At 30.1% G+C, this 8,332-nt stretch overlaps 1 long non-coding RNA gene across 1 annotated transcript; it reads right to left on the minus strand.

Annotated features, from left to right (window-relative positions):
* Window positions 1-7,635: 7,635 nt before the first annotated feature.
* LOC127901275 (uncharacterized) lies at window positions 7,636-7,949 on the minus strand. The gene is made up of 2 exons (XR_008053420.1): window positions 7,806-7,949; window positions 7,636-7,775 (listed from the first exon to the last, which is right to left on the minus strand). It is a non-coding gene; the product is annotated as an uncharacterized LOC127901275 (long non-coding RNA).
* Window positions 7,950-8,332: the final 383 nt, after the last annotated feature.

Below are 8,332 nucleotides of genomic sequence, written 5' to 3' on the forward strand. Positions count from 1 at the left end.
TAACCTTATCGCTAAAATCTACATGTGTCATGTAAGTTTATAAATAGAGTCATGTAAGATGCTAGAGGTATCACTCACAAATATACTCTCATTCTCATCTGTATTCTCTCTTTAAGTTCAAAAATGAAATAAACAAAACTCTTTTTGAGTGAAATTATCATCTTTATATATATATATATAAAGATGATAATTTCACTCAAAAAGAGTTTTGTGTTAAATGAAGAAGATTTCATGGTATTAAGCACTCTTCCAAAGACAATTGCAAGGGATTCACTTAGAAAAATCTAATTGGGCTAGTCTACAGTGTGTTGTATTAGGCAGTATGGAACAGTTACGGGAGTGATCTTGCATGATGCGTGCAGCTAGAGCGGTGCTGACCATGGGCCAATCTATGGTCTTAGGGAATTAGCAAATTTATTCCAGAATTTTGAGGAATAGTACATTGGTTAGTATACTGAATTATCTTATTATTATATTTTGCACAAATAGAAGCCTGTTAGACATTGATTATCTTTTGGATCTTATAAGTGTAACTCAATTTTCATCAAAAATTGAAGATTAGTCGACAAACTTCTAGATGCCATAGATAATCTAGACTTTAGTCAAGAATATCAAGTTATTTATACAATGGAAATTGTTAAAACTCAATTAATTGCAAGTAAACGCTTGTATAAAGATATAAAGAGAATAAACTTCCAAGATAACAATGAAATATATGAGACCTTTGAGGAAGAAAATAGAATAGCATTAATGGAGTCTATTTAACCAGTCTTGAAATAATTCAAGATAGATGCAAAACAAATAATAGAGCTCTAAACCGTCCATAATAAGTCTATTGATGGAAAATAACAATAATAATCATGTGAACGTTTTGATTCAGAATGTTGAATTTAGATTATAATATCAATGTGAAAGTATTGACACTACTAGAAAAATGGTCTTTACTGATACTTGTCTTCTGACTCTTTATTTAAAAGTATCAGTATGTACATATATTTGAACCATTTTTCACGTTTAACAGATAGGTATCACTAATTACTAATACTGAAGTATCAATAGCTTTAGTAATAACAATCAATGACACTTAGGTATCAGCAATTAAAAATTATCATTTTAATTTTGTTTTAGTTCGAATTCAAACCCAAGACCTCTTAAACCTAAAGCTTCTACATTGAATCAAAAGACCACTAGGCTACGAATTATTTTTAATTATTTTAGAGCAGTGCTTTTTGAGTGGATAAAAACAAAACAAATGGACAAGTCTTATCTTATCCAAAAATATAACTTTTCAACTCCCTCTACCAAAGTATTCGTTCCCTCCTAAGCTCCCCAGATCTGAAAAATCCCTAACATCCCAATTGTCAAAAAGTGCTCGGCCATGATCCTGTCAAACTGGTGGCACAAGTTCACCATTTGCCTTCAAAATCCTAACTTCTTTCTTTTCTTATTTTATGATTTCGGGTCTCTCTTATTATCATTAGATCTTGAGTTTTTTTTTTGTTTTAATTGTTCTTTTAGGTTTAAATAAGCGATTTGGAGAAGAGCTTCTATGTTTCTTTTACTACTTGGAAGAAACTAGAAGGTAATGTTTCTTTGGCTACTTGGAAGAAATAAGAAGGTAAAAATTTAGCTTTTATTGTGTTTTTTTCTCTGCTACTTTCTTTTCTTTTATTGGCACCAAATAGCCTTCATTATATCTACTTTGGAAAATATTGTGTTTAGGGTGATCGTCACTATAAGATTAACTTTATTTCGCTGATGAACGACATGAAACATTTTTTACACTTAAACCCTAAAATTTTCTAATTTGGGAATTCTTAAGAGCAGCATGATTATGCTAAAATTGATGGTTTATATTGGTTCATAGTGGTTCTATGTTGATATAACTTATTGCTTATTAACCATTTGTTCATGTGTTATTAGTTTTTTTTTTCAAAAGCAATCGTTTCATTTTTTTTCGGTTGTTATTTTTTAGTTTTGTTCATATCAAATATATTTCAATTTTAATTTGCTATAAATAGTCTCATTGGATGATTATTTATTACAAACTATCAAATAAATATTTTTACAAAGGAAAAGTTTGAAGTATGTGGCTTAGGTTGAGAAATGAGGTATCTTTATCATTTTTTTAATGGATTTGTTTACAGGGTAAAACATAATTTTGTTTCTTCAGTTCATTACTAAGGCAATATTAGATTTATCTTATTTATATTTATGTTCATAATAAGGCAATATCTACTTCAGTTGTTTGATTTTTCTTATTTATATTTATATGATTCATGGCCAAAATCATAAGACTTGTTTATAAGTAATGATTTTGGAATGAACTCTCAAATTATTGAAATATTTTGTCCAAACTTTACCATATGTTTGAAATAATTAAAGTTAAATGTGTATGTTTCAATTCTGGAAATTTTGGAATGAATTGGGTCTATAATTGATTTTTAATCGATTTTTCAAAATGGTTGGTTGCTGTCCAATCTTTCATAAATTACTCATGTATCATGTTTGGTGGTGCAAAACAATAGTCTAAACATGTCTGAATGAGCTGAAAGTTCTTTTGACATAACTATTTATTAACTTATGATATTACAAAACACCAGCATAATAATATTAAAATAACCTCAAATTTTAATATGTTGTTCATTCATATGTGTTGTTAAAAACTAGAAAATATCATTCCAATGTATTAAGTATCTTAAATTTTATAAATATGTATTTAAGTACCAATTGCTACTGTAGTTTTTCATAGACAATTTTGACTTGCACACAAATCTCTACTTAATTATATTTTAGGAATCTGGTTTTCTTAGTTTAATTGTCCCACATACCTCTTTCGTTTTGGGTTTTCAATAATGGGAGCAATCACCTCTATAAATTACATAGAAATAATTCTTATCAGCTTTAATTTATTTTAAATAATATAAAAAGGAAAAGAAGTTGATAATTTTTTTTATTCGTGTCTTATCTATTCATGTCACCGTAACAAATCTTTAGGGAATCTTTTTAGTCATTAATTAAGCTTTGTTTAATTGCTTCGTTTTTCAGCTGGCTTTGACTAAGTTAAAGGAACTACATGGTCATAAAGCAATTAAGCATAATAGCTCAAAAATTATCTGCTACCCGCAAGGCCAATTAAATTAATACGACCCTCCAAGTCAACAGGGCAGATTTTTCTTTTTCTGCTGTGCATATATTTAGCCAGCTCCTTCACCACTGCAAAAGTTTTTTTTTTAATTTTTTAAATTTTTTTTCCTAGTGATGAAGGTTGAAATTAAGTTATTAAATAAAATAGAAGAGTTTAAGGAAATTAACAAGAATGTGCTTAATCGATCAAGTAGACGGTTAATTTATAAAAGAAATGTTCTGTGTGATTATTTGAAAATTGCGAAAACGCTATCAGTTTGTCATTTCTATTAACTTTCTTTCTCTGCAGCAAAATAATTAAACATTGGAAGTATGCATATAAATAAGGAGGCAGCAAGGTTATTGGATTTCTTCTAAGGGAATAAATGAAGTCAATCCCTACACTAACTACTTGGCTGATGCCTTAGTAATTAATTGCTCAACATTATGATGTAGTTACTGGGAATTTAGTAACTAATTTTCAACAAGTAATTGTACTTTTATCTAGTTATCGTTCTTACTCTATTTAGAGCCATTAACTTATTATAAATAACCTTACCAAAAGAGAATAATCATTGACTCCCTTTTTTCTTATTTATATCTGTAGTTGAATAAACTGTATATCTTTGGTATTTTTAAGAAAATAAACTACAACTTCCTTGTTCACTAATTTTTCTTTGAAATAACTGAGTTTACTTATAAATAGTGTATGAATATTTTTTCTTTAGAACAAAATAGATTTATTTCTACTAACCATTGTTTCTCTAATGGTTGGGAATTGGCAGCTAATTTTTTCTCCCTTTTCCATGTATGCATATTTGCTCAATGTGTTTGAAGTGTTTCTTCCTCAATTTCACTTGTATCTTAACCCATCTAGTCTATTGAATGGAGAAGCTCCTGGTGTGATACCGCAATTGCACCACCTATGTTTAAAGAGTGAAAGGCAGCCAACCTTTTGAACTTAGCTTGTAGATTTGTTAAATTCACTCACAATTAGTAGGTATTTGATTGGATTGTAGAAATTTTTATTTACATAATTTAGATTATTCGGTAATGAAAGTAGGATATCTCATATCTTGTTTATTGAAGTATTTGGAATTTGTAATATATACGAATAATCTTTAAATATGAAACGAAAGATTTTGTAATATAAAATGATTGTTTTGGTTACTTTATGGTGCCTTATAATTTTGCCAATAAATCAATATGCAATGATCTAATTCATTTTTTTTATTTTTTTAAATAAATTAAACAGTGATACCATGATAACAGTAATCATAGACACTAACAAAATATCAGCAACTACTAACACTATGGTATTATAATATTGGTGATACTGTAGTGATAGTAATCATTGACACCAAATACAAGTGTCACTATTTTTCTGACTGTCAGATTATTGACACAATTAACAAGTGTTAGTAAAAGTAATTACTGACACTTATAATGTCAATAAAGACCATTTTTCTAGTAATGTGATGGCATGTACCTTGGTTGGGAAAATAGATTGGACACATATATAGATATGTTGGAAGAAAAAATATGGTCTATGTCTCAAGAGAGACAAGAAATTATAAATGTTGGTGCTATAATATATTAAGATTTTTACAGATATTTATGAATTTGATAATCATTTAGATCTTTATAACATTATAATTAAAACTTCAAAAAGCTTTAAAAATAGATGTAGAAGAGAGAGAAAAAAATCTACTAGTTGTTCAAAACCAATTAAACAAAAATAAAAGGTAAAATCCTTGAATTATATAAATATACAATTCACAAAAATTTGGCATATATTGCAAAAAGGTCTTTGTGTTGCTGAGTATGGTACTTAGTGCGGTATAAATGTAATTTTGCTGTTTCTTTTGTAAATAAATTACTGCATCTTAATTGTTTTACATGTTACGAATTTTTGTTTTAAAATATGCAATTTTTTTCGTATTTTGGGTTAATTTTATAATTTCTTACTTTGATAGACTATATGCTCAGGTCCTTAACATGTTAATTGATGTTGAATATTCAAAGATTCACAAACTACCAACGACAACGAATGAAATTAAACTAATTAGTTAATACATAATTACTAGGTTGTTTCCACTACTCGTTAATGATGTAGGACGTTATTTTAGGGTTTTAAGATTTTATTACTTTAGCCATTTGATATTTCGTTTTTTAATTACGGTGTGTTTCTTAATTGTTTATTTCTATTTTAATTATGATGTAGTTTCCCTTTTTAAGTTAACTCAGGTTAGTAGATTTACTCTATTATAAATAGAGAGGTCTTGTTATTGTTTTTATAACTTCAACTTCAATTATTCAATTAAAAACCCCTATTTCATAAATTTCTTTGATATTATATATAGAAAATCTCTCTTGTAGAGTTGTTTAGATTAGAACATCAGCTAACCTTGCTTAATGCAGTATTAAAAATCTCATTGAGTTATTTGAATTAAAATGAGATCTAAACACACTTCGATTGGAACGTAACTTAGTCATGTTGCCTTGGTTCAGTACTTATACGATATGTAGTGTTTTTCTCCACTACGTTGCTCTGTCGGTTAACATTCCTGGGAGAAAATTAATTTCACCATGAGATAAGAAAATTAAAAGTAGTTCATAAGAAAGTAAAATTAAAGCTATGATAAATATATCGCTAGCTACTTATTTTTGGGGAAATTAAAACGATTAATTAACTACAAAGTGAAAATAAATAAACAAATGAATATGAAGTTGAAAATAAGTCTCGCCGCCTGGACCCAAGGCCAAAAAATTCATGATAGGTTAGGTAATAAAATACATGTTTTCAAGCTCTTCATGAAGAATGATGATATTGAAGTAAATCACAGAGACTTTCTGTTCAAATCATTTCATTGATACAAAGCGGTCATGAATAGCTCATGCTTTTATGGTAATCTCATTTATTTTTAAAACTGTACATGTAAAGACTAGTAGTTCAGAATTACATTAAGCATTTCAATTTTAAGCACCGTGTTCTGTTTAATTGTGTTCCTAGTGATTAAGTGACAAATAAAAGAGACTGATTAATTTCTTCTATTAGGAGAGGCGAATGGTATCCGAATAAAGAAAGAAAGGGCTTGATGAAAAGCTTATTGAGAGCAAGATAGCGGTCGATCGAGTTGCCGCGTATGATTCTTTTTTATCTTTTTTTTTAGTGAAGAATAAACAGCCACATGTAGAAACAGAAAAGTTCTTGTCATTTTCATGCTTGTGGATTGTTGCTGCGTGTGTCAATCAAATCTCTAGTGTGTCTTTTGTAATTTTCAGTTTTTGTGCATGCAAATGCGAGATCTCTTTTTTTGGATCAATTTTATAATTTCGTACTTTGTTCAACTATATGCACAGGTCCTTAACATGTTGATTGATGTTGAATATATATTCAAAGATCCACGAACTACCAACCACAACGAATGAAATTAAACTAATTAGTTAATACATAATGACTAGGTTGTTTCCACTACCCGTTAATGATGTAGGACGTTATTTTAGGGTTTTAAGATTTTATTACTTTAGCCATTTGATATTTCGTTTTTATAAGATTTAAAAAATAATCAAGGCCTAACTGTTAACATGTAGATGTTCATTATATTGATTTTGATGATAACAAACTTTAAATGTTTTTTATTAAAATGTTGGAGTTTTCATTAATAAACAATTTCTCAAAAGTCGTATAATCTTTCTAAATGTGTTCATGAAATATGGATAATCGTTAACTTTAACTGAAAAATAATTCCCTGCAAAATTTGGTTAAAACTGTAATTCTGGAAGTAAACGGTGACCCGTTAACTTCAAACGGCCAACCGATAATTTCCATAATGTCATTCCATGCTGACCTTCAACTGTTAAGTACTTATACGATATGTAGTGTTTTTCTTCCACTACGTTGCTCTTTCGGTTAACATTCTTGGGAGAAAATTAATTTCACCGTGAGATAAGAGAATTAAAAGTAGTTCATAAGAAAGTAAAATTAAAGCTATGATAAATATATCGCTAGCTACTTATTTTTGGGGAAATTAAAACGATTAATTAACTACGAAGTGAAAATAAATAAATGAATATGAAGTTGAAAATAAGTCTCGCCGCCTGGACCCAAGGCCAAAAAATTCATGATAGGTTAGGTAATAAAATACATGTTTTCAAGCTCTTCATGAAGAATGATGATATTGAAGTAAATCACGGAGACTTCCTGGTCAAATCATTTCATTGATACAAAAAATGCCATATCATTAAAAGGATCTTGACTTTTAATTACTTTATTCCCTGCTTGGGCAACAGCTAGCCACTAACAAAATCATAAAATTTTATATTTAGTCAAATTTGTGCCAACTTGATGACACCGTTTTCATACATAACCAGAATAATTTAGTTACTAATGTTTAACATCAAGGTTATATATGACAAGTTTGGTAGAGCAGGTAAAAAGCCAAGTCTATATAAGGAGGGGAAGGAGCTTGGTTTATAGCACAAGCGAAACTCCACTTTGTATTGAACGGTGGGGTCTCAAACGGGCTATCTCTTTGCCACTCTTTTGGTAATATCAGTCTCTCTTAGCTACTTGCCATTAGAAGCCTCCGCAAACAATTACTACTACACATCTCCTCCCCCACCAAAGAAATATCCACCACCACCACCTCCCCCTCCCCAGTACAAATCTCCACCACCCCCGCCACCGGCTCACAAGTCTCCACCACCACCCCCGCTCTACAACTCCCCGCCACCTCCTCCACCAGTCTACGAGCCTGCTCCGGCACCAAATCCAATTTCCTATTCCCCGCCACCTCCTGTCTACAAGTCCCCACCACCACCGTCACCTCACCCTTACGTCTATTCATCTCCCCCTCCTCCTTACTACTACTAGAAAGCGGCCATGAATAGCTCATGCTTTTATGGTAATCTCATTTATTTTTAAAACTGTACATGTAAAGACTAGTAGTTCAGAATTACATTAAGCATTTCAATTTTAAGCACCGTGTTCTGTTTAATTGTGTTCCTAGTGATTAAGTGACAAATAAAAGAGACTGATTAATTTGTTCTTGTAGGAGAGGCGAATGGTATCCGAATAAAGAAAGGGTTTGATGATAAGCTTACTGAGAGCAAGATAGCGGTCGATCGAGTTGCCGCGTTTGATTCTTTTTTATCTTTTTTTTTTTTAATGAAGAATAAACAGCCACATGTAGAAACAGAAAAG

This window comes from Citrus sinensis, chromosome 3 (genome assembly GCF_022201045.2).
Source record: "Citrus sinensis cultivar Valencia sweet orange chromosome 3, DVS_A1.0, whole genome shotgun sequence".
NCBI classification, from domain to species: Eukaryota; Viridiplantae; Streptophyta; class Magnoliopsida; order Sapindales; family Rutaceae; genus Citrus; species Citrus sinensis.